Genomic DNA, 27206 nt, shown 5'->3' on the forward strand with positions numbered 1-27206 from the left:
CAATGCTCCAACCAACAGGGCAACCCAGCCAGGGCAGAATAATCTCCTTATTTTAAATTCAATTTATTGGTAATCTTAATTCCATATGCTACCTTAATTCCCCTTTGTCATGTAGAGTAACATTCACAGATTTTAGGGATTAGAATTTGGGATACATTTTTTGGGGGGGGTACATTATTCTGTCTACCATACTGACCATTTATGATACGAATCCTTAATAAGATCTATGTTCATCATAATCAGTTCTGGTATTTTAAGGCCTTTCTGTAAGGAGCTTAATTATTATAATCCAAATATATAGTTTTTTATAGTTTTACATACCCTCTAAGAATTAAGAGATTTTACCCTGGCCCCCATTTTCACTTTTAAATATGGTTGTCTCAATTTGTCTTCTCTTCAGTTACATGAGGAAATATTGAAATTTTTAACTTAGAAGCATTTAAACAACAAATTTTACCTCATGTATCTAATGTTAATGTTTGCACTCTCCCTCTCTTTAGTGAAAAAGAGTAAACAAATACTAACTATTTGAAAGGATATTGACTTTTATATATCACATAATAACTGTGCCCCATCCCTTTTACAGTACAATGAATAAGTTACTGCAGTGCCAATAAGCATGTAAATACATTTGCTAATCAACAGCTGCTAGGATTTATCCATGTATCCACTCTTCATCTATTGAGCATTTAATATTGGAGATGCAGTAGTGAGGCTCGGCTCACATGGTATGAAAAGAAAATTGATTGGTTGGGAGGAGAGAGTAATACAAGTTCATAATAGATTTTTAAAATCTTTTTATTGACACAAAATTCTATTTTCAACTTAAAATGATACAAACTTTTCTATTTCCCATTTAAAAAACATTCTCCTCATTTAAAACAATCTTCTATATATATAAAAGACAGCGACCATTCGACTGTTCAACCTTTCGGGGGCTATGATGTGCACTGACCACCAGGGGGCAGATGCTCAATGCACAGGCATGGAAACATGGAACAGACAGATGAATCTCAAAGGGAAGGGGGGTGGAGCGAGGAAGAATTGAACCAAAGATCTTATATGCATAATAGAGGCCCAGTGCACCAGTGGGATCCCTCGCCCTGGCCTGAACCTGGCTCAGTGCAGATTCATGCACCAGTGGGCCTGGACTGTGGTGATTGGGCCAAAACTGGCAGTCTGACATCACCTGAGGGACCTGGATTGCGAGAGGGTGCAGGCCAGGCTGAGGTGCTTCACCAATGAGCGAATTTGTGTGCTGGGCCTCTTGTTTATTATAAAATGCCTCAGACATGTCAGGTTAAAAATAATAATGATAACAATCACCCTGGCAAAAAACACTTATATATCATACTAGTGTGCCAGTGCATGGATTCATGCACATTGAAAGGAAATTAATTAGAAGATTTTTTTTTTGGGTGTGGCACACAGACTTTATTCTGACCACCCCCACCTCCTGGGTCCAAGCCCATATCCTGACAACAGAATGGGCTCACTAGCTCTTAGAAAGACCCTCTTATGTGCAGTGTTTGTGTAAGGATGCCAGCGCCGCTCCACATCTGCTGTAGCCTCCTGTTCCAGCGTGCCAAGGCGAATCATGTATAACTTGAGCTCAAAGTAAGGGCCAACCTCGGTCAGCTGCACATCGCGGTGCTTGGTCTTCCTGTACACATGGTGTTGGAAGGAGATGTAGTCATTCTGGTTTGCAAAGGTGATGACCCGATGGCTGTCTTCTTTGGGCACAGGGAACAGGTAACGAAGTATGTCAGAGACCCGCTTGCCCAGACGGGGGGAGAAGCCATGAATGATGAGGTGAGGTTTGGCCTCTGACACGGTGCCCAGGTCAGGGATGTCATGCCACATAAGCACATTGCATAGTGTGAAGTAAGCAGTGGGGCCAAAGGGCAGGTGACTGACAGTGAACCCCACAGGTGTGCCTTGATGCTCATGGATAACTGTCAGGTCGGTGACACCATTAGCTTTGCAGGCTCACACCAGTGCCCCCACCTCATGTAGGCCACGGTTCATGTGCTGGGCACTGGGAAACACCAACTTCAGCTCCTTTGCAAACATCTTGAGGCGTGAACTGGGGTCTCGGGAAGTCGTGATCATGACCTTGGGATCCTCAACCCCTGCCCATCGATATTCATCATCCACATGATTGGTCACACCTTCACAACCAGTGTCGTCAAACTCCAGGGAACCATGGAAGGCCAAAACCTCCCTATGTAACTCTGTGGGGATCAGGCGGTTCTCTTTGGGCGCACACTGCACCTTCTCCTTCCTCTCGTAGGCAGTGCGCTGCACCTCCTCGCGGGCATTGTGGTAGTGGTACTCAGGGCGAAGGTGCGCCATGTTGCGCCCCTTCCACGTGGGTTTAGGAAAATCTGAGAGAGCTGCCGGCACTATGCAGCCCTCACTTCCCTAGAAGAAATATTTTAATATCAATATTCACACTTTCTCTATAATAGAAGTGTCAACCAAATTCATGGTTGATAATGACAGATTGAAACACACGTGTGTGATTGGCACCAGTGAGAGCGTTATATGTATTGCGCATGCTTGAGTCAACTTAGTCTTTTATAGATATAGAATAAATTTGCTTAATTAAACCTGTTTTCTGATTTAGCTAAACTTTTCCCAGCCCAGTGAAGCACTCCAACTTCTCTTTCAGGTAATTGTCAGCAACACAGCAGTAAATATCTAAACGAAGTAGATTATTGTAAATCATGCAGGGAGAACAAAGGGTAAAATATTTAACTAGAGCAGTGTTTGACTATATTCAGCACAGTGAGAAAACCTGAAGTCATTTTCAAGTTCCACCATTTCTTACTTCTTTTCAGTCGGGTCAAGTTTCTAAGCTTTCTAAATCTTCGTTTTCAGGCTAATGAAAAGAAAATAGGATTCTACTGAGTCTCCTATCTACCTACTCCAGGACTTCTGTGAGAGTCAAATGAGATGAGGCACATGAAAATGCTTCACAAACATTTGGTTAAACTGTAAAATGTTTGTACCTGGCTATAAAGCAAGCCAAGTTCCTGGGCTGAAGAAACTCCAAGGAGGCTAGTCCCTAGAGCAGCCGTGGGCAAACTACGGCCCACGGGCCGGATCTGGCCCATTTGAAATGAATAAAACTATTGAAAAAAAAGACCGTACCCTTTTATGTAATGATTTTTACTTTGAATTTATATTAGTTCACACAAACACTCCATCCATGCTTTTGTTCCGGCCCCTCCGGTCCAGTTTAAGAACCCATTGTGGCCCTCAAGTCAAAAAGTTTTCCCACCCCTGCCCTAGAGAGAGGAAGCCAAGTATTGCTACATGATGTCATTACCCGGCACCCACAGTGACCGTTTCAGGTCTGGGCTGGGCTATGGGACACATTTTGTGCCCTGGGGTCTTGGTAGCATTGGATGCGATTTGATGGGCTGTTGCTCTGGGTTGGTGGCGGGGCCTGTGTCCCACTTGGGGGAAGCTGGGGGTTGGTTTGTTGGCACCAGGTTTGTGTTGCCATTTATTTTTAAATGGCCAGTGTGAATCATGCCAGGTCCTGTGTTGAGCATCTGGCCCCTGGTGGTCAGTGTGCATCATAGCTACTGACTGGGTGGACAGACATTTATCCATATATATATATATATATATATATATACTAGAGGCCTGGTGCATAAAAATTTGTGCATTCGGGGGGAGGGGGGTCCCTCAGCTCGGCCTGTGCCCTCTTGCAGTCTGGGACCCCTCAGGGGATGACCACCTGCTGGCTTAGGCCCGCTCCCAGGGGGATTGGGCTTAAGATGGCAATCAGACATCCCTCTGGCAGCCCATCAGCCCTCGGGGGATGTCCACTTGCCAGTGGGGAGCAGGCCTAAACTGCAGTCGGACATCCTTAGCGCCGCTGAGGAGGCAGGAGAGGCACCCACCACCACTGCTGTACTGGCAGCCATCAGCCTGGCTTCTGGCTGAGCAGAGCTTCTCCCATGTGAGAGCGCTCTGACCACCAGAGGGCAGCTCCTGCACTGAGTGTCTGCATCCTGGTGGTCAGTGTGTGTCATAGTGACCAGTCATTCCCAGTCCTTCTGCTGTTAGGGTCAGTTTGCATATTACCCTTTTACTATATAGGATAGAGGCCTGGTGCACGGGTGGGGGCCAGCTGGTTTGCCCTGAAGGGTGTCCTGGATCAGGGTGGGGGTCCCTCTTGGGTGCCTGGCCAGCCTGGATGAGGGGATGATGGCTGTTTGCAGCTGGTCACACCCCCTTCAGGGTGGGGGTCCCCACTGGGGTGCCTGGCCAGTCTGGGTGAGGGGTTGAGGGCTGTTTTCACACTGGCGGGTGACTGAAGCTCCCAACCTCTCCCTTTTCTCTTTTTTTGTATTCTGGGATTTACCTTCTATGGCTGTCACTGTAACTGAGAGCTTGCTTTAGCTCTGAGGCTCAGCTCCAGCTCTGAGACCTCAGCTGCTGAAAGCAGGTATCTGGGTTTGTTTGGCTTCTATAATTAAAACACTGTTGCAACTCCAGCTCTGAGGCCCGGCTGGCTGAAAGCAGGTTTCTGGGGTTTGTTTAGCTTCTATAATTGCAACATTGTTTCTTAGAGTGCAGCTCAGAGGCCGGCAGTGGCAGGCGGGGAACCTTGGCTTCCTCCATCACTGGAGCAAGCAAGCCTCCTGTTCGCTTCAGCTGCCTGGCTGCCGGCTGCCATCTTGGTTGGAAGTTAATTTGCATATCACCCTGATTAGCCAATGGGAAGCATGTCAGAGGTACGGTTAATTACCATGTTTGTCTATTATTAGATAGGACAGACTAATGGCCTGGTGCACAAAATTTTTGCCCAGGGAGGGTTCCCTCAGCCCAGCCTGCACCCTTTCCATTTGGGGAACCCTTAGGGGATGTCCCTGTGGCATTGGCATAAACCAGCAGTCAGACATCCCTCTTGCAATCTGGGACTGCTGGCTCCCAACCACTCACTTGCCTGCCTGCCTGCCTGATCACACCTAACTGCCTCTGCCTGCCTGCCTGCCTGCCTGATCACCCCTTACTACTTTATCCTGTTGGCCTAATTTCACTCCCAACTGCTCTCCCCTGCTGGCCTGATCTCACCCCCAACTGCCCTCCCCTGTGGGCCTGATCTCATTGTCTCTGTCTCTGTTTTTCTCAGCAGTCCTCCAGGCCTCCCTGCCTCTCTGTCTCCCTCTTCCTCTTCCTCTTTCCTGGCTTGGAGGAGTCAGGGTCAGTGGGGGCTGCTCCACCCTCTGCCTGCCCTCCCTTCCATCCAGGCCTCTTCAGGCCCAGTCTGTTTTCTTTCCTCATTCTGAGAGAAGCTCTGAGAGTGAGCTGGGAGGGAGGGAAAGAAAGGGACATAATGCTGTGAGCTGGTTGGTGCTGTTTGTGTCTGTGCGTGTGTGCAGTTGTGAGTGTGAGTACCAGCCCCACCTCCCCTGTCCCCATCTCCGCTACCACAAGTCCCCACTCACCAGAGCCTGCTGCGTGTGCAGCCTGGGCATTAGGTCGAGTCTCCAGTCGTTGTGGATGTGATGGACCCAGGGTTTTTATATATTAGGATAATATAAGCCAGGCCCCTTTTATTGAGGCAAAGAGAAACCTACCTAAGGTTATACAGCTCATATGAGGTGTTGTTTGAATCGAATAGTCTGACAGTATGGCTTCTGATTTTGTTCTGCCAAATTCTAATTAAACTGCCTTTTATGGTGATATGGTCAATATTCAATCAGCTTATAGCTTTGTTTTAGCAAGATTATATTTTATTGCCAAAGAATGTATAATACATCTTAAAAAATATTCTATAAGTGCTAGATAAAATGTTATTTTTCATATTAATTTATATAATCTGTATTAAATATTGCAGTTATTATTATCTGCTAAAAATCAACCTCAGGTATCTGTGGGCATTAAACATTTTAACTCCTTTTATGTCCATATATTATTTTGGCCTCATGAGTTATTGATACTTTGGATAGAACTCTGGGTACAAAATCATTGATGCTTTCAAGAGTCTTCAGGGCTTCCCCAGTATTCTAGACTCCAAGATTAATTATGAAATATCTGAATCTGGTTACTTTACCGAGACTTTTATTTTCTCACCTGGATCTTTTAAATAGTTACTTAATATTCTTGATATTTCCCTGAGAAATTTATTTCTCTTGAAGTTTTTACTTTTTCCATAGTGCTTTCCTTTATTCTCCATGAAGTTAATTATTTGCCAGCAAGTTCTTTTCTTTCAGGAATATTTTTTCTTCTTTAAAAAATATATGTTTATTCATCTCAGTAAGGGAGGGAGGGAGGGAGGGAGGGAGAGAGAGAGAGAGAGAGAGAGAGAGAGAGAGAGAGAGAGAGAGAGAGAGAGACATCAATGATGCAAGAGAAACATTGATCTGCTGCCTCCTGCATGCCCCCTATTGGGGATCAAGTCCACAACCTGGGCATGTGCTCTGACTGGGAATCAAACCGTGACCTCCTGGTTCATAGGTCAATGGTCAACTACTGAGCTATGCATCTTTCAGGAATTTTTAATATCATTTATGTAATTATTTTCTGCCCTGTATTGCCTCTATTATTTGTTTCCATTAATCACTATTGGATAAGTCTGGACCTCCTTATTTATTTTCCATGTCTCTTTACTTAAATTTTATTTTTATGTCTGTTGCCATTTTTTTGCTTGAAGTTATGGGAAGTTTTATCAAAATTATCAGTCATATCACCTGTTTGTCTTTGTCCAATTTGTTATTCAGTCTTCCCATTAAAATTTTTATTTTGTTACTTTTATTCAAGGAAAAGGATAATGAAGATTAGCTGATATTTCAAAAAATGATACCTGCTGGTTATAAACTAGAGGTAAAGCGACATTAAAAACTTGTAAGTTATGTTGGATTCTAAGTCTGAAAACATTTACTTTCAAATACCAATGGTTTAGTGATAAAAATTTATGTTCCTGGCTTTATGCATTTATTATACAACTTGCTGCTATACAAAATCAATTTTACATAATAAGACTTTACATGCCCTTGCTGTAGAGTTTAAAATCTTAAAGCCAATTTACATACAATGTATGGAAGATTCAAAATTACAGAGTATAGAATACAAATGTTGGATATGTAATATAAAAATGATTAAAATGTTGATTAAAGTGAAAGAGGAAATTGTAGATTCTGGGAGTACAATAAAATTTCATGTTTAATACAACTTAAAGATCTTGTCAGTGTTTTCAAACCAAGGGGGGAAAACAATCATAGATTAGCGTAGTAATTTATTTCTCTGTTTCAGGTGACAGCATAATAATCATTATTTTTTTTTTAAGGAAAGAGAAAATATACCCCTGGGTTAATATATTTTGGCTTTACATACCACAAATATAAAAAAAAAATGTTCAACAGTTTGGTGTAATTTATTTTTTAAAATATGTTTTTACTAGGGTCCCTAAGCCTGGCTGGCAATCAGGGCTGATCAGGGCCTTCTGGCAGCAGGCCAGGGCCTTCCTTCATTTCACATCGCCCCTTGTGGTCAGTGCACATCATAGTGAGTAATCCATCTCCCCCCATCTTTTGGTGGAACTTCTGAGGGGATACTTTGCATATTAGCCTTTTATATATATAGATTGGTTTCAGAGAAAGAGGAAAGGAGAGTGAGAGAAACATTGATGTATCTGGGAAACATTAATGAATTGCCTCCTATTCATGCCTCAGCCTGGGATTGAACCCACCACCCTGGTATGTGCCTTGAAGGGGAAGCAAACCGTGACCTTTCATTGCTGAGGACGATGCTCAACCAACTGAGCCATACTGGGTAGGGATGGCATTTCTATAAATGATAATGTTCCTAGAAATTAACTCTGAAGTCAAAATTATTTTCTTTATTGTGATTAATTTATTTAAAAATACATCCCAGTTTTCCTGTCATTAAAGGCAGAGTTATGGTTTAGTCCTAGAGCTTAGTATGGTATTTCTTTAGAAAATATTTGAATTGATTACTCTGCTATTTGTCAATGCTTTTAAATCTGAACAATCATTTGCCCATTCTTTGTAGAAGCTTAAACGAAAAAGAAAAGGGATCCCTCTATCAAATCAATGCCAGCTAATCCTTCTGTGAGAATCTGTTGCCTAGAAATTTGTAAAAAAACAAGAAGTCTCTTAAAATGCTAATATTAGATTGGAATTGGTTTCTGAGTGCAGAAAGGACTTAAATGCAAGTATGTAAGTTGCACCGTTCTTTTCCTTACAATTTCTTCTGTCTACACAGCAGAATGATTTGGTATCTGTGTACTTGAGTGTCCTGTATTAGCAACCACTCTAACCTGTGAGTATGCTTAACCTCAGATATATAGTAACAATTCTTGACTTGTGAATAGGGCTTTGATTTCTGTCACCATTGCTAACTCTGAATGGAGCCAATGGCAATTGTCTTGGTTTTAATAAAAGTTAATTACTTGAATAGTTTAATGAAATTATAATGAGTGATAAAACAATGGACCATAGCTTGCTAATATGTGAAATCTTTGTGGTTTCTTTCAAATGCATTTAAAGAAAGAGAGAATGTTGATTTACATGCTTAGTCCAAACACTAACATATGCCACCTTTCAGGATTTGTTTAACAGACACTAACTGGTTTTACACCATAGAAATAAAAGTTTAAGGTAAAATAAATAATACTTTTAATAAAATTAAATTTAATGTTGCCTTATTTTATTGTTACTTTTTTGAATTAGGAAAGTTAAAATGTAACTTCATGAATAAAGCATCATATCACTTCAAATAGGGTTAATATATAATATTAATATAAATATTTAGATAGCAGTTCTTTTCGAAAAAATATATACTTATAATTGTTTCCACTTTGCTTTTCAATTTATTTTATCGCTCTATTTGGACATTTAATTATTTTGTGCTGGCACTGTTGCCTGTGTTCTAAAATCTTTTTGTCTTATATATGTTTTTTTGCCTTTCTTTAATGCTTTCTTCACATTACCATTAGAAATCTTTCCTAAAGAGCATCGTTTTTGTGAGGCTTTCTTGCCTATCATCTGAAATCATAATGGATGAAATTCAAGGCTCTCTAAAAGATGGCAACAACATACCTTTCAGTCTTAGATTTTGTACATCTACATTCATGCACATTTGGAATATAATCCATTTATACAAATTCACTAGACAGTAGGTCCTCGGGTTATGTTGGAGATCCGTTCCTACACCTCGACGTAATGTGATTTTCTCCTTAAGTCGGAACCCACCTACATAAGCACCTATGTCACTCACATGGAGCACATGCACAGCAGTAATGAAGAGAAACAGTAAAAAAACATTAAAAGAAAGATAACAATTCCTGACATTTACTTGTGGTAAATAAATAATAAAAAACATAAAGCACATATGTACATACGTCAAAATGACAGAACTTTTTTTTAATAAATGGGAGATGGCGACGTAACCACGAAATGCTGTACGTGGAGTCTGATGTGACCTGAGGACTGTCTGTATTAATTTTATCTTGTTTTCATTTATAAACTCCCCCATGAATAGCATGACAATTTCCAACTTCACCTACTGAAATATTGCTCAGCCCTTCATGAATAGAGCAAAGACCACCTTTGTGACACTTTCCAAGATGAGTTCAGCTTTGAAGTATTTCCTTCATCTGACTCTTAAAGTACTTTGGGTTAATTTACATGTTACCAAGGTATATATACAGGGGTGAGTAAAAGTATGTTTACAGCTGTTCATATGGAAAATAATACAATAATTAATTAATAATACTGGAATAAACTGTGTTTTGCATACTCACTACTATAAACCTACTGTTGCCCACCTCTCATGGCTCCACATAGCCCTAACTCTATTTAGAATAACATTTAAAAAGCTGCATCTAGTGATCTTAAAGTATAGTGTGTATTTATTTTTGCTAGATTATATTATGACATGCAGAAAGTTCACCAGAAATCTACCATGCTAAGATTTTGCAAAGTTATACATTCATACCACCACAAAAAAATTATTTCTCCAGCTTCCCTTCATCCATGGCATTTTTCTTGTCTACATTATACCATCTCACCTGTCTCTTTCATTTTATCACTTTGTGAAACTCTATCTTCTGTCAGAAGTAATCATTGGAACTTCTACGGCTTCCTACTTCCTAGAGAACTCACAAGTTCCATGCTTCACCCTTAACCCATGGGTTTCCCAAGGAGAGAAGCTAAAGAAGCCTCCAGGCAATAGTAGTTCTAAGTCTAATTTTTGTTGTGAGGCATCCATATGGAGACTTTGTAGTAACTAACAGTTTCGACTACTATCTTCTTTACATCACTTTCAGTAATCATTTGATAAATTAGTAATATATGTTTTATCTACCCTTTAAGACTGAAAGAAATTAAGGTCAGGGAGAACTTTTATTACTCACAGCTTACCCTCTAGCAATTCCCAAATATATTTATTTCATGAATGAAATAAAATATGTCACCTACACTTCCTTTAGGTGAAATATCCAAGTAGTAAGGTTAGCTTCAGTTTCAAACTTGCAATACAAGCAGATTGTCATTGGCACATAACTAACACAGATCCTCAAAGCCTTTATTCCTGCATGTGGTGGTTAAGAAAGTCTAGAGAAAATTCCTCTCCTTGCTTCCTTTCCTAAGCATGTGTTCTTTTTTTAAAAAAATGTTTTTATTGATTTCGAAGAGTGGAAGGGAGAGGGAGAGAATCAGATTGTCTGCCTCCTACATGACCTCTACTGGGGATCGTGCCCAAAACTGAGCATGTGCTCTGACCAGGAATCTAACTGTGACCTCCTGGTTCATTCAGCGCTCAACCACTGAGCCACGCCAGCCAGGCTACTTAACATTTCATAATCAAACCTAATTTTATATAAGGCTAAATTAAATGACTATAAGATTTTTACCCAGTGGGTTATTCAATTGCATTAAATCCAGAAAACCTGTAGAGAAAAAATATAAAATAAGTATTTATATAAGTATATAATATTTAATATTACCTGTAATAATAAAAGTGTAATATGCTAATTAGACCAGACAGCCGAATGACTTTCTGGACGTCATTCTGGATGAAGCTGTGGTGGCGGGGGCCAAGTCAGAGGTGGTTGGGGTGATCAGGCAGGCAGGGGAGCACTTAGGGGCAATCAGGCAGGCAGGCAGAGTGGTTAGGGGTGATCAGTCAGGTAGGCGAGCATTTAGAGGCGATCAGGAAGGCAAGCAAGTGATTTAGGGCGATCAGGCAGGCAGGCAAATGGATAGGGGCAATCAGGCAGGTAGGCAGAGTGGTTAGGGGTGATCAAGCAGGCAGGCAGGCGAGTGGATTGTGAGAGGGATGTCTGACTGCCAGTTTAGGCCCGATCTGGCAGTTGGACATCCCCCGAGGGGTCCTGGATTACAAGAGGGTGCAGGCCAGGCTGAGGACCCCCCTCATGCACATTTTGTGCACTGGGCCTCTGATATAGCTATAATATCATAGCAATATGTACTATTAAAGGTTATATAATATGAAATAAATATTATATATCACATATTCATATAAATATGTATTTGTATCTTACACAATAGAGAAATACCTAATTTTATACATAATATATCAACATGTATGCATACATTCTATTCAGACTTTTAATATTTGCCATTTAAGTAATATCATGTATTGTGACTTAGGGAATTACATTTCTTTCTTTTTTTTATTTATTGCTTAAAGTATTACAAAGGGTATTACATATGTGACCATTTTATCCCCCCGCCCTAGACAGTCCCCTAGCCTCCCCTATCCCCCAGTGTCTTATGTCCATTGGTTATGCTTATATGCATGCATACAAGTCCTTTAGTTGATCTCTTACGTGATGTAATAATTAAACAAATATAGTATGCTGCCTTCATATTTTCTTTTGATTTGCTTTGAAGTATCCATTACTTCTTTGAAGTTCAGTTTATTCTTACATTTAGTTTCAGATCATTTCTCTTCCATTACACTTTAATTTATTACTAAATTATAACAGGCTTCACTAGACTAGATTTTTAAAAATAAGTTACAAAGTATCATTTTTCTATATATTATGATTGTCTTCACTAATTTGTAATTTGAAAGTAGTATATATAGTTGTTTTTTTCTAAATTTGTGTATCATATCTACACAGTGATGAGAAAAAAGTGCTTCTAGTTAAGTGAATATTCAAAGAAGTATCACATAATTATTTATTTTTGCTGAGGGCCTTCGTCTCAGTATTATTATTAACTAGAGGCCTGGTGCACAAAATATGTGCACTGGGGGTGGGGGGGTCCCTCACCCCAGCTTGCACCCTCTCGCAGTCTGGGACCCCTTGCTTCTTACCGCCTGCCTGCTTGCTGCTCCTTACCACTTGGCTTGCTGCTCCTTAGTGGTGCCACGGAGGTGGGAGAGGCTCTTGCCACCACCTCTGCGCTCACTAGCCATGAGCCCGGCTTCTGGCTGAGCAGCGCTCCCCCTGTGGGATCTCAGGGACCATCACGGGGCAGCTCCTGCGTAGACATCTGCCCCCTGGTGGTCAGTGCACATAATAGAAACAGGTCATTCTGGTTGTTCTGCCTTAATGGTCGCTTAGGCTTTTATTATATAGACTAGGGGCCCGGTGCACGAAATTCGTGCACTGGGTGTGTGTGTGGGGGGAGTGTCCCTCAACCCAGCCTGCCCCCTCTCACATACTGGGAGCCCTCAGGCGTTGACCCCCATCACCCTCCAATCGCAGGATCGGCCCCTTGCCCAGGCCTGATGCCTCGGCCAGAGGCATAGACCCCCATCACCCTCCGATCGCCTGATCGGCCCCTTGCCCAGGCCTGATGCCTCCGCCAGAGGTGTCAGGCTGGACAGGGGACCCCCATCTCCCCCTGATCACTGGCTCTGACCCCCGCCCAGGCCCGAGGCCTCTGGCCCAGGAATCATGCCTGGGCAGGGGACCCCCATCTCCCTCTGATCGCTTGCTCCACCCCCCGCCCAAGCCTGACGCCTCTGACCCGGGCTTCAGGCCTGGGCAAGGGGACCATCATATCCCCCCAATCCCCGGCTCCGCCCCGCCAGCTCCCCGCGGTTGCACGCTCCGCCCCTGCCCAGGCCTAACACCTCTGGCCTGGGCGTCCGGCCTGGGCAGCGGGGACCTGCAGCTGCAGCGGCCCCGCTATCGTGGGCTCCACTTTAGGCCCAGGCAAGGGACCCCTAGCTCCTGGGACTGCCAGCTTCGACCATGCCCAGCTCCCATCGCTGGCTCCACCCCTACTTCCTGCTATCACTGGCCAGGGTGGAAAAGGCGCCTGATTCTCAGATCATGGCTCAGGGGCAGGGCAAAGGCAGCCCCAGGGCCGCCTTTGCCCTGCCCCCCAGCTCTTAGCTCCCCCCTGGGTTTCCGATCACTGTCAGTGGCAGGGGGCTTCTTCCTGCTTTCCCTTTCGCCTCCCTGCATTGTGCCTACATATGCAAATTAACCGTTATCTTGTTGGCAGTTAACTGCCAATCTTAGTTGGCAGTTAATTTGCATATAGCCCTGATTAGCCAATGAAAACGGTAGCGCCGTACGCCAATTACCATTTTCCTCTTTTATTAGTGTAGATTATGAACATAAAATATGTAAATATTATTTTCCCCTTTGCCAGAGAATTTAACAAAAAAAAAGAGAACAAAATCACAGTATGATTTTTTGCTGTGTTTTTTACTAGATAGAAGAAAATCTGCCAAATGTTGAGCAATGATTTGCCTTTAGTTAGGATGGCAGTGGAAGGGTAAATTCAGAATGTATTTTATTTTATACCATATGTAATTCTGAAATAGAATATTTTGAATGAATTTGCATTTCTGCAATAACTGCCAAAATGTGTAATTATGTTAAGAATATCTACCATTCCTACATTAATAGATTGTGTATTCTTCTCTTGTTTGATGGAATATTCCATAAATATAAATTGTTGGTACTATCCAGATCAACTATTTTCTTAATGATTTTCTGCTTGCTTGATCTAACAATTATTGAAGTGAAACCTTCAACTTTATTAGTGGATTTGTCTATTTCTTCTTTCAAGTCTATCAGTTTTTATATCATGTATTTTGACACTCATATGCATATGCATTTAGGATTGCTACATCATGGAGAATTTATTTTATCACTATGTGTCCTTTTTTATTCTAGACAATTTTCCTATTCTGAAGTCTGCTTTGTATAAAATTAATATAGCTAGTTCAGTTTTTTTTTTAAATAATGCTAAAATGGTATGTCATTCTCCATTCCTTTTAACCTAGTCTTTAATGTGGTTTTATTGTAGACAGCATATGTTGAGGGTTTTTCTTTTTTTTGGCTCTACTATTTAAGTTTCTGTCTTTTATTGGTATACTTAGATCATTCACATTTAAAGTAATTACTGACATAGTTGAATTAATATCTATCATATTTAACTATTTTCTATTCATTGCACTTGTTCTTTGCGGAGCAGAGGAGAAAGTCCCTTGATTTATTTCTCCTTGGAATATAAATTAATGGCTCCAGGGGAGATGTATGAAGATCTCTCTATGCATTTCTTTCTTGAACTTCCAGTTTTCTTTTCTCAGAAAGCTCTGTCCATGCAGAAACATGCAAATAATCTATAAAGCATTGCTTTCTGATAATATTTAGCCAATCTCTGTCAGTTCCAAACTTTTTTAATTTAGAGGGTTTGTGTAATCTTGTTTTTTTTCCCTTTTATGAACATTTTAATATTTTAAACATAGCATTTAACTTACTTCTGAATTTCTTTGAATGGCTAATAAAACCTTTTAGGAAGATAATAAATTTTTGAAAAATGTTACTACCCAATAATACTTATTTGAAGTGATGAATGATACTGTTTTTTAGTGCTTATATTTTATAAAATATAATTATTCATATTTTGAGTTTAAAGGATTTTTCTAAAATACTGTGATGTATATCAGTAACAGCCTTTTGTTTTTAGGGAAGTTTTCTCTGTTTATAAAGAAAGCTGGTTCATTTTTTTCACAGATTTGCAAACTCACTAAAAGTCCTCAATCTGTTTTACCACAAAGATATAACAAAACTTTGCTGTTGAATTCTTAAAAGTATAATTGTTTTTGAGAAATGCATATTAATTTCATGTGGATTTATTTTATGTTACTGTATTTTAAAATTATTCTTTACTCATGTGGCTACCTAAAATATTGAACTATTGTATTTTAACCCTGCTAATATAACCAGTTCTGTCAACTCTGTGTCAATCACAGGAAAATGTCTTTATTTTTTTAAAAAAAAACTACTAATTAAAATACATCTAATTACCTCCATTCTGTAAAGTCTGAGAATGTGTAGGTCAGAGAGTAATCATTTGGAAAGACTATTCAGAATGCTGTTATTTCAGCATAATTCTCTTGGCCCTCTGACCTGAAAAGGAGCATTTCTTTGCAAAACTCGCAGTTTTACCTCCTTCAAGGGATTTTCTTCTTTTGATCTGAGAATCACTGACATCTTTGCCTTTGTCAACCTAGTCTGAACACATATACCTTAGGGTTTTTGTTAAGATTTCAATCAGAAAATCTCATTTGATATTAGTAATATATGGAATCTTATGATCTTTTGCATTCTTTTTATTTTTTAGGGCAAGACACATTTATTAAATTCCTACTGTATAGAAAAAGAATAATGCTATTTATATACTAAGGCTCTAAGTATAGTGCCACAGAGGCAGGAGATGAGAGTTTCAAAAAGGTAGAATTAATCAGCATTGTTAAGTTCAGCACTCTTTTTACATTAAAAACATTTTCATTTAAAAAGTGAAAATATTCCTAGAAGTGGGATCACTGGGTCAAATGGGAGTTCCATTTTTAACTTTTTGAGGAAATTCCATACTGTCTTCCATAGTGGTTGCACCAGAAACACCAATCAGAAAGGATATATGCACCCCTATGTTCATAGCAGCACAATTTACCATAGCAAAGATCTGGAAATAGCCTAAGTGCCCATCAGCAGATGAATGGATTACAAAACTGTGGTACATCTACACAATAGAATACTATGCTGCTGTAAAAAGGAATGAATTCTTACCATTTGCAACAGCATGGATGAAACTGGAGAGCATTATGCTAAGTGAAATAAGCCAGTCAATGAAAGAAAAATACCACATGATCTCACTCATTTATAGATAATAAGGACCGTTATAAACTGATGAACAAAAACAGATACAGAGGCAGAGCAGCCTCGAACAGACTTTCAAACTACAGCCAGAAGGGTGGGGAGGGTTGGAGGGCTTGAGGGGGGGTAAGAGATCAACCGAAGGATTTGTATGCATGCATATAAGCATAACCAATGGACATAAGACACTGGGGGGTAGGGGAAGCTGGGGGATTGTCAAGGGGAGGGAAGGAGACATATGTAATACCCTAATACTTTAAGCAAAAAAAAAATCAGGTATTACAAAAATAAAGAAAGAAAAGAAAAGAAAGAAAGAAAGAAAGAAAGAAAGAAAGAAAGAAAGAAAGAAAGAAAGAAAAAAATAAAAAGTGAAAATATTTCTAAAAGCTTGTGGAATGAGTCTTACTATACTATACTTGTCTTTGAAAAATTTCTTTACCCTGGAAATCCTTAGATGAGTAATGTAGATAATGGTTGCTGCTTATGTTTGCTTATGTGTAACCCTAATTCATCACTGTCCAATGGTTAATAGCTTTAATGTGGCTACATTAAAAAACCATGTGCACTCTTTTAAAATACACAGTCTGTCTTGTTTTTGGCATGTTGGCAATGGAAAATATAATTTTATTTTGATAAAGGTTATACAATTTATTGGGAAAGGGTATCTGATAGTACTCAAAATGTCTTCCTCAAAGCAATTTCAGATACCAACATTACTTACTGATGCTCAATCTCTTGACACAGCCATACACCAACAATTTCTTAAAGGCAGTACAGAATACTAATGGGTGATTATTTTTAGCAAAGAAAATGCAGATGGATTCTGAATTGAATGAATATTATACTAAAACTAGATGATGAATATTTGAAATGAAGTAGAAGGTTCTTAGCGGAACAATCCTATGAATCATTAATATTTCTACTATAGAACAAGTTGATTTTCAGTTTAGCGCAGTAGCACATATTATCAAATCATCTTTTCCTTATGTGGTTAAAAAGTATTTTTCAGGAAAGTGTTTTATAAATCAATGTTTTTGAAAGTGATTTGGGTCAGATACGAGTGTCTTCAGTATGGTTAACAATCCATGTGCACAACTTTGAGGAGCAGTGAAATACAGATTTTGCATACATCAGTAATTTATTTGGCTTGAAGTGTAAGGTTTGTAAGTCCAACATGCTGTGCAACATGCTATAAAAGCTCTTCTCTTATTTTTTTCTCCTCTCTTTCATTCATCTTTAAATTTTAGTTCAAATATCACTTCCTCAGGGAAGCATTCTCATTCTCTCATATGAGGTCAGGGCCTAAACCAGGGGTGGGCAAACTTTTTGACTTGAGGGCCACAATGGGTTCTTAAACTGGACCAGAGGGCCGGAACAAAAGCATGGATGGAGTGTTTGTGTGAACTAATATAAATTCAAAGTAAACATCATTACATAAAAGGGTACGGTCTTTTTTTTTTTTTTTTTTTTTTTTTTTTAGTTTTATTCATTTCAAATGGGCCGGATCCGGCCCGCGGGCCATAGTTTGCCCACGGCTGGTCTAAACTATACTTCTTCCTCTTCTTCCTCTTCTATCTAGTACTTCCCACGTATACAATTAAAGATTAGTTGTTTAATTGTGTTATCACTCAAAGGAAAGCTCCCCATGGGCATGGGCATTGTTCACAGTTTTATTCCTATGGTCAGAAACAGTGCTTTACATATAAAGTTGAATAAATGTTTGGATGAATGAGAGAAGAGATTTAAAAAATGAGATTAGAATATATTGTATTAAAATCATCATGAGGGGACCCTTTCCCCCTCCCCACATGGGAGTCTGTACTGTGAAATTCTTTCCCCTCCCCCACGTGGGAATCTGTACTTTGTTCTTCAATAAATCTCCACCTTTGCTATACCATCATAAAAAAAATAAATAAATAAATAAAAAATAAAATCATCATGAACTCAGATTAAAAAAAAACCTTTTTTTTTCCTTACTCAGTTGGGGAGCCAAAAATTTGTAGCAGTAGATTGACAAAAGGAAAGCAGAACTTGTTATATTGTATGTGTAAGAGACTTAGGCAGTGGTTCTCAACTTTCTGGCCCTTTAAATACAGTTCCTCATATTGTGACCCAACCATAAAATTGTTTTTGTTGCTACCTCATAGCTGTAATGTTGCTACTGTTATGAATCATAATGTAAATATCTGATATGCAGGATGGTCTTAGGCAACCCCTGTGAAAGGGTTGTTCAACCACCAAAGGGGTCGTGACCCACAGGTTGAGAACTGCTGATTTAGAGGATAGCAAGACTTGAGGCAAGTAACCTGTTAGAATATTTAAGGCAATTCACTTTGAAGATGATGTGGCAACCACGACACAAGAGATACTGGCATTGGGAATGCCTTTATGATATTTGTGCAGTAATTCAGTATTACTCATCCGTTTTAGCATTATGGAAGATAAGACTCTCATAGATTAAGAAATCTTTCTAAAGTCCCACAGTTACAAAGTGTCACAATTTGGATTTCATTTTGATTTTCTGTTGGTTCTGTAATGCCATATTTTCTCTAAAATAAATGAGGAAAAATATAGAAATATATACCACAATATATACACCGTGAAGTATTGTAGTCGTGTGTGTGTGTGTGTGTGTGTGTGTGTGTGTATCTACATATACATATACCTACACACACACACACACACACACACACACACATATATGTTGTTGCATTTGACAAGTGAAAACAAATTTATATATGGATCTTTAACAGGTGATTGAAATTTTGGGACAAGGTTTTAGTGTGACATTGAAGTTGGAAATAATTGATTCCCATATAAAGTTCTTATCTATATATATAAAAGGCTAAGTGACTGACCATCCATCTGTCTGACTGACCGGCTGGTACATATGACATGCACTGGCAGCTTACAAATAAACGTTGACTCACGCATGCATGATACATATAAAGCTCTCGCTGGCACCTATCACATGCATGTTTCAATTTGTCATTGTCAATTGTGAATTTGGTTGACACTTCTATTATAGAGAAAGGGCAAATAATGATATTAAAATATTTCTTCTAATTCATTTCCTTTCAATGTGCACAAATCTGTGTACTGGGCTACTAGTACTTAAAATAAATCTGAATGTGTATAAAAACTTATATTTCTAAATTTTAATTCTATTAGAATTGTCATAGCCATATGAGGGCATGTAAAGTGAATTACCACCACAGCCTCCTGAATTTTGTTTCATAGATAAGGTTGAAAAAAATAAGAATCATTAGTAAAATATTATGGTTGTTTTATCATCCAGAATGTTTCCATTAAAAGGGAATTTTATTATTTTATTTACTTTATATTAAAAAATAAACTATTTTTATTTACATATTATATATTTTATCAGATTCTTTTTGTGGTGACAGTTAACTTAATGTCTTTAAAAATAGCCAATTCTGACACTGTGGGTTTTTTTTTTCTCTTCTAATGACAGGTCCTAATGAGCTATATAATGATATAGGAAGAGGAGAAACAGGAGTTAATGAATGAAAATTGACTGTAAGGATAGTATATAAAAATCACAAATCATTGAGTATTTTTGAGGTGGTTATTTCACTTTAGAATGGTGAAAATGAAAGTATTAGAAGGAAACATGTATAATGATTTTATGCATCCTTTTAAATTTTTGAGCTGCAGCTCTAGAACATTGGCTAGGAATAATGTATGCTGAATGTTTCTATTTTCAATTATACATATATTTTAATATTGTACCACATAGTCTCATGCCCAATAATGTGTTGCCTTCAAAAGATATTTTAGTTTCAATATAAGCATGGCTAATATCTTCAAATTGATGGCAAACTCCTCCTTGAGGGTCTGTATGCATTTTCTACAAATATTTATACACTATGCAATTCTTAATGATAAGCTGAATACAGAATAAAAAATAATTCTTAGCAAATTTGGTGAGGATAGCATCTCTCGTGGCATAGAAAGAGAGGGATATTTGTTCCCATCAAACTCAGGGGGAAAATCTGATGAAATGGCATAGTCTAGTTGAAGTTCTGGTTAAGCATTTAACTTCAGTTTCCTCACCAATAAAATAGTGACAGTCATACAGTTTACCAGTTGTGTGTTATGGGAAAGTGAGCTTTAGATACTTCTGGAAGCATTTAAAATGTTATCACTCTTTTTCTTTTCCTTAATACTATACTGTGATATATACTAATGAGAAGCTGGAAAATACTACTTTACATTTTTATACCCAGAAAATTGTAGAGTAGAAAAATAACTAGGAGAGTAATTTGAATGAGGTGATTTTCAGTGATGAGGCTGTTAAAAATTGCAGTATTTTGAAATTTTTTATATGCTGAATGAAGACTGGGGAAACTCAATGAACTGTCAGTCAATACTTAGGTATTATTCTGTGTCAGTACACAAAAGTGAGTGAAGTAAACATGGTCCCTACCCTAATAAAAGAGAATGAACATAGCAAAATAGAAAATGCAACACTAATATAGGGAGTCATAAATCATTTGAAAAAGGAAAAATGTCCATTGTACAGCCATCTCCCATAAACTAATTTTATATGGTCTCAAGTCTTATTATTGTTAAGTTACTTTATTTCCCAAATTGCCTTAAATAATTCCACCAACTTGATATCTTATTATTTCTTATGCCATAGGGGATGTGCTGTAAATAAAATTTGAAATGAATTGCTTCAGATTCTCACTATGTTATTTGAAACTTTTAAAGTATCTTCAACATTTGAGCCTTCAAGTCTTCATCTACTTAATAGGGATAAAAGTATTTACATCACCTATATCACAAGTTGTTACTTGAACACTTTGAAACTGTAAAACCCTATGCAAATACTGGATATTATTTAAGTTCTGCCAACCAAACGTCAATATGGATGTTTTCAGTGTAAGTGCTTGCCAACAAAACATGTGTAAGATATATTCTTTAAATATTCACATCATGAACTTTCCAGAAATAAAAATTAAACAAAGAACTTACATGCATATATTCATAACCCATGGACAACGACAATAGTGAGGTGAGGGTCTGGGGACAGGGAGTGGGGTGTAAGAGGTTTATGAGAGAGAAAAAGGGGGCATATGTAATACTTTCAACAATAAAGATAAATTTGAAAAATATTAATCACTTAGCAAGGAGTCTATTTGTTTCTTTCCTTCTTCTATCTCATTTGTCATAAATTTAAGCATCTGAACAAAAGGTATATGGAAATCCAGGTGTGCAGTAAATGTATATTCTTGTTCCTTTCTTTTAGCTCTCTGGTATATTGTGTTTTAGGAAGAGATAGGGAAGTGTAGGTGATACAATATCATTTTAAGCCTTGAGGCTCTAAAGTCCAACAGACTTCCAATTGCATCCTGGCCCCATTATTAATGATACTTCCTTAGAGGAGTAGCTTAAAGATAGTACTCTTTGAATGCCAATAATATATCTCAGGCACTGTTACAAACGCCTTACATATGTGGGTTATTTAATTTTCCCAGAAATGCTAGAAGTCAATTACTACTGGTGTCCCTATTTGATAGATGAGGTAACAACTCAGCTAACAAATGGTAGAGACGAGATTTGACCCCCAACAGTATTTACCAGGGTCTGTGCTCTTTCCATTCCTCTCAGTTTGTCATCCACAAAATACATCTTACCTACTTTATAAGTTTTTAAGAATTAAATAAGACAAAAGGTGATGAATAAATAGCAATGCAACAGCATCCTATAAGCACTCAACAATGTGATTACAGTGATATATTCCAAACTTCTATTTGGTCAATATTTTTTTTTCAACTTTTGTAGTGATAAAACTAGCATAACTTCTGAACAGTGCAAGAAAAAAATAGATTATAGTAGTTGCTAGTTTCAAGTAATTAATAAATATGAAATCAGTTACTTATCAGTAGAATGAAAACAAACTAATTAGAACTTTAAAAGATACAGTTTTTTAAATTTATATTTTCTTTATTGATTAAGGTATTACATATGTGTCCTTATCCCCCCCAACCCCCCTCCAGCCCTCCACTCATGCCCTCACCTCCTGGTGTCTGTGTTCATTGGTTGGGCTTATATGCATGCATACAAGTCCTTTGGTTGATCTCTCCCCCTTACCTCCACCCTCCCCTACCTTCCCTCTGAGGTTTGAGAAGATACAGTGTTTTTGATGGGCTGACTGTTATTGTGGAAGACACTATATTTCTTCCTCACTAACACTGTTAAATTAGATGAAGTTTCTAATTTCAGCAAATCAAGAATATAAAATGTAGAATAACTAAGGAGAGCAGGAGCAGATGGAGCATACACTTTGGCCCACAGAATTTCTAATGAGGACAAATAGCTCCAAGACACACTGTCTCTCCATTCTTAGCTGAATTGTTGTGAGCCCAATGGATTTTCATTATCAGGGCTTATGTCACCACTCAGGAAGTTGCAAATTAACAATGTATGAATGTATGTTTACTAGTAAAGAGAATGGTAACAAACTTAGAATTAGCTAGGGCCACTTCTTCATCTGGCTTCAACATGATCAGGAGCCATTGTGCTCCAAATCTGGAGATAAAGACTACCTCCAGCACTCTGAAGGACAGCCCTTCATTCTCAAGCTCTAACAGTCTATTAATGTATACCCTGTGTGTGTCTTTGGAGCTGTGCTAGGGATGTCTCTTCAAACTTTAATTTGTATAGGAAGTATCCGGGGAGCTTGTTATGAGGATGTGATTCAGTTGGCATGTGGAGGGGACAGTGCCTTCTGTATTTCAACAAATTATCAGATAATGTCCATGCAGCTTGTCACCAGAAAATACTTCAAATAGCAAGCTTTAAAGCCAGATGATGTATTTCCTAGGAGGGTTTCACATATCCATAAGGAGTTTTCAAGATTATTCTGGTCTTGATTCACAGAGCCTGGACACTATATTTTTAATGTGTGTTCAGTTTTTTAAGTTATAATTTCTATTTCATGATCTTTTATTTATTATAATTGAGATATGGAAAATGTTTTCTTAAAATGGTTCATAATGTATATATTGCATTCTCAGGTCCATCAACCATGTTCATCATTACTGTTTGAATCACAGAGTATAAATAATGGAATTTGGGTTTTGTTTTCTCTACTGAAAAACTCCTTTCTCTTGAGTCCTCTCTGATAAACACCATTATTTTTCCCCCCACTATGAAATGATAGTTCTTAAATATTGAAGCATGAGTCCAAGATCATAATTTCCTGGGAATGTATTTTAACTTTAAGAAGACTCTCCTCATTGCCTGAGGGAGGATGCATTATTAGTGACATGTACTTTGTTTCTTTTTTTTAATTTATCTTTATTGTTGAGAGTATTATATATGTCCCCCTTTTCCCTCCATTGACCCCTTCTAGCCCTCTCCTGTCCCCCCCCATCCCCGCAAGCTTTCACTACACTATTGTCTGTGTCCATGGGTTATGAATATATACATATACATTCTCTGGTTAATGTCTTCCCACTCACTCACCCACCTTCCACCTGAGGTTCCAAAGTTTGTTCTATGCTCCTATGTCTCTGTATCTATTTTGTTGATTAGATTATTTTGTTCATTAGGTTCCACATATAAGTGAGATCATGTGATACTTATCTTTCTCTGATTGGCTTATTTTGCTTAGCATAATGCTCTCTAGATCCCTCAATGCTATCTCAAAGGGCAAGAGATCCCTCTTTACTGCTGCATAGTATTCTGCATTTTGTTTCTTGATACAGAAAAGATAAAAAGTTGTTTTTGCATTGTATCATTAATATAAAATCAGCTTCGTGCAAGCCAACTTTTTAAAATAATATTATTGCAAAGAAAAATGTGAACATAATTTACAGTTTTTTAATTTTTTTTCAATGTAAATCATAATTTTGGATTCCAACTTATTTTATCTTGGAATCAGATTAAATCCCTCATTTGTGATATGATAAATGATTTGTAACAATTTGGGGACAGTTTTTTAAGTTTCTAATTTTAGTTCAGTGTAGACCTAGTGCCCACTTGAAATTTATTGAGACCAAGTAACTACGACTGCAATACATGTCGGTTGTAATGAGGTTCAAGTACAGTGATTCTTAGTAGGGGTGAAAAGGAGGCACAAATTATCTCTGGAGATTTTTCAAAGTTGAAAGCACTACTTGTGATCTAGCCCTAACCCAACCATAACCTTTACCTTAAGGTTACCTCACCAACCCTGTATTTCAGATAAATAGCATCTTGGTTAGAAATCTCTATTTATGTTTTCCAAATGTTTATGTGATAATAAAGAATTACAGAGTTGCTGTATTTTTAAAATTGTGGTATGATATACATAATGACATTTACCATGTTTACCATTTTAAGTGCATAGTCCTATGGCATTAAGTACACTCATGGTAATGTGAAATTATCAACACCATCCATCTCCAGAACTGACAACTTTTTTTAAAGCTTTTTTTCCCAGTTAGGTTCTTTGTTTCTGGAGTTTGTACCCATATTCAGTGAAATGTATACATATTGTAAATTTGAGACTGCTTTTTAAATGGTAGAATTGAGATCTATCTGTCTGAGGGCATTGAAAAACATTTGACTTTCAAAAATATGATTCTTGTGTTGCTATTGTTGTTCTTTGTGACTTCCTTTTTATAGGCATATTTTCTTTCAACGCATTGACATTCAATTTGACAAGCTGTCACTTTTGGCAAATGCCACCTTTTCCATGAGTAATTATCTTCTTTGTACAAATAGTATTAGTCATCATATCTTATTATATTGAATTTCTCCTTTTAACACTAATAATGTAAAATTCTTTGACTAATAAATTCTCACAAAAATCATATTGAATAAAAAATTAGAAGACTAAAGGCATTTTATCAGAAAAGAACACATTCTTTTTCCTTGATAATGACAGTGGCCAAACCAATTAAATAAATTGAAAATTAAATAAAATAAATACATTTTCATCTGGAATGGATCCTACCAATAAAATTGTGGGAACTTAAAGTGACAGGCTCAATACCCCCATGCAAGTTAAGAATTAAAAAACAAACAAACAAAAAAAAACAGAGTAAGGAACTTAAAGTATTTGTTAATTTAATGGAGGAACTCTTTCAATTAGTTGAAGGGCTGATCACTTCCTCTTCAACTATGGTTTGTATAGGCTCTGGGAAGAAAATGTATAGGATGCTAGGAAAATGAAAGTGGGTGATTCACCTTTTATCATGAATTCCAGCAAATTGTCAAAGGTCAAGGAAACTTCCCTGAATTTTAGAACCGAGACTTGATGCTAAATAGATGTTTGCTAAGTAAAGACTAAGGGTTAAGCCTTCTTGGTAAAGCAGAAAGCCTGATCCAAAGTCCTGAGTCAGGAAGACAACAGATAGTTAGTAGGGCGGCTGAAGGCTGCCTCAGGAAGGAGGAAGTGGTCTGTGGTACATAGGTGGTAGATCATGTAAAATCTTGTAGAGAGCTTTGAACTTTTTGGATCTGTAGGTACAAGGGGAAGCCACTGAAATATTTTTTAAAATATTTTTTATTGATCTCAGAAAGGAAGGGAGAGTGAGAGATAGATAGAACATCAATAATGAGAGAGAATCATGGATCGGCTGCTTCCTGCACGCCCCACACTGGGGATCGAGCCCACAACCCAGGCAATCGAACCATGACCTCCTGGTTTACAGGTCTATGCTCAACCACTGAGCCATGTTTGCCAGGCACTACTGAAATATTTTAAGCATGAAATGAAGCTATTTTAATTTCTATTTTTAGAAAAGTAACTTTTGCTACTAAATGATGAATATGAAGCAAGAATATTTATACAGCTAAAGTTAGACAGTTCTTGCAGAAGTGAAGGAATACTTATTTACTCCCTCTCAGTGTAAATGAGATGAAAGCTACTACAGGAACACCACATGTGTTCAGTAAGCGACAGAGGGATATACTTGCCTACAGAGACATTAACAATACTTGAACAGCTGTTAATGTCTGTTGCCCTTAAGAAATTTATTTCATCAAGCATACAGTGTTTCAACCCTTATTAACTTATCTCATAAGGCATTATATATCTGACTGTGAGCCCTTCACTCAGTGCTACTATGCTCTTTGTATGAGCGTGGAACACACAGCTGCTCTCAGTAGTCATAGTTTACAAATGCAAAAATTAAAACATTTATCTCTGAAAATAGTTAAGAAGCTTTTGAATCATACTTGTGTTTGAATTCTGTCTCTGCCACCTACCAGTCATTTGAACTTAAAGTATTTATCTTTTCTATATCCCAGTTTTCTCATCTGGAAATGGTAATAAGAACACTTACTTTGTAAAGTTGTTCATATAAAACCAATAATAATAATAATAATAATAATAATAATAAAAAATCTTAGCCCTAGCTGGCTTGGCTCAGTTGATAGAGCGTCAGCCTGCGGACTGAAGGGTCCCAGGTTCGATTCCAGCCAAGGGCACATAGCTGGGTTGTGGGCTCAGTCCCCATTAGGGGGTGTGCAGGAGACAGCCAATCAATGATTCTCTCTCATCGTTGATGTTTCTATCTCACTCTCCTTCTCCCTTCCTCTCTGAAACCAATAAAGAAATATATTTTTTTAAAAATCTTAGGCCAGCCAGTGTGGCTCAAAGGTTGGGTGTTGACCTTTGAACCAGGATGTCATGGTTGGATTCCTGGTCAGGGCACATGCCTGAGTTGCGGTTGGATCCCCAGTGAGGGGTGTGCAGGAGGCAGCCAATGAATGATTCTCTCTCATTTTTGATGTTTCTATCTCCATCTTCCTTCCTCTTTCTGAAATCAATAAAAATATTTTTTAAAAGAAAGCTTAGACTAGTGATTGACACATAAAACATTTAATAAGTGAGAGATGCCCAAATATGCTTAAAGTCTACAATGTAAGTTATTTTTATAAAATAATCCTATCTAATAAAAGAGAAACATGGTAATTAGCGTATGTCTGCTACTCTTCCCATTGGCTAATCAGAGCTATATTCAAATTAACTGTCAGCCAAGATGGCGGCCGGCAGCCAGGCATCTTAAACTGAACATGAGGCTTGCTTGCTTCAGTGACGGAGGGAACC

The 27206-nt window shown here is 38.1% G+C and overlaps 1 protein-coding gene and 1 pseudogene across 2 annotated transcripts in view; one reads left to right on the forward strand and one right to left on the reverse strand.

The window, feature by feature from the left end:
• IL1RAPL1 (interleukin 1 receptor accessory protein like 1) overlaps window positions 1-27206 on the forward strand; it is a gene marked incomplete at its 3' end in the record, with an annotated part of 1430596 nt that overhangs the window by 314837 nt on the left and 1088553 nt on the right. The window lies entirely within an intron of this gene.
• On the reverse strand, window positions 1435-18036 carry LOC308510928 (U3 small nucleolar ribonucleoprotein IMP4-like; annotated as a pseudogene). The gene is made up of 2 exons: window positions 17669-18036; window positions 1435-3063 (listed from the first exon to the last, which is right to left on the reverse strand). The product of its transcript is annotated as a U3 small nucleolar ribonucleoprotein IMP4-like (transcript).

The sequence above is a fragment of the Myotis nattereri genome (genome assembly GCF_964212035.1).
Source record: "Myotis nattereri genome assembly, chromosome: X".
In the NCBI taxonomy this organism is placed as follows: Eukaryota; Metazoa; Chordata; class Mammalia; order Chiroptera; family Vespertilionidae; genus Myotis; species Myotis nattereri.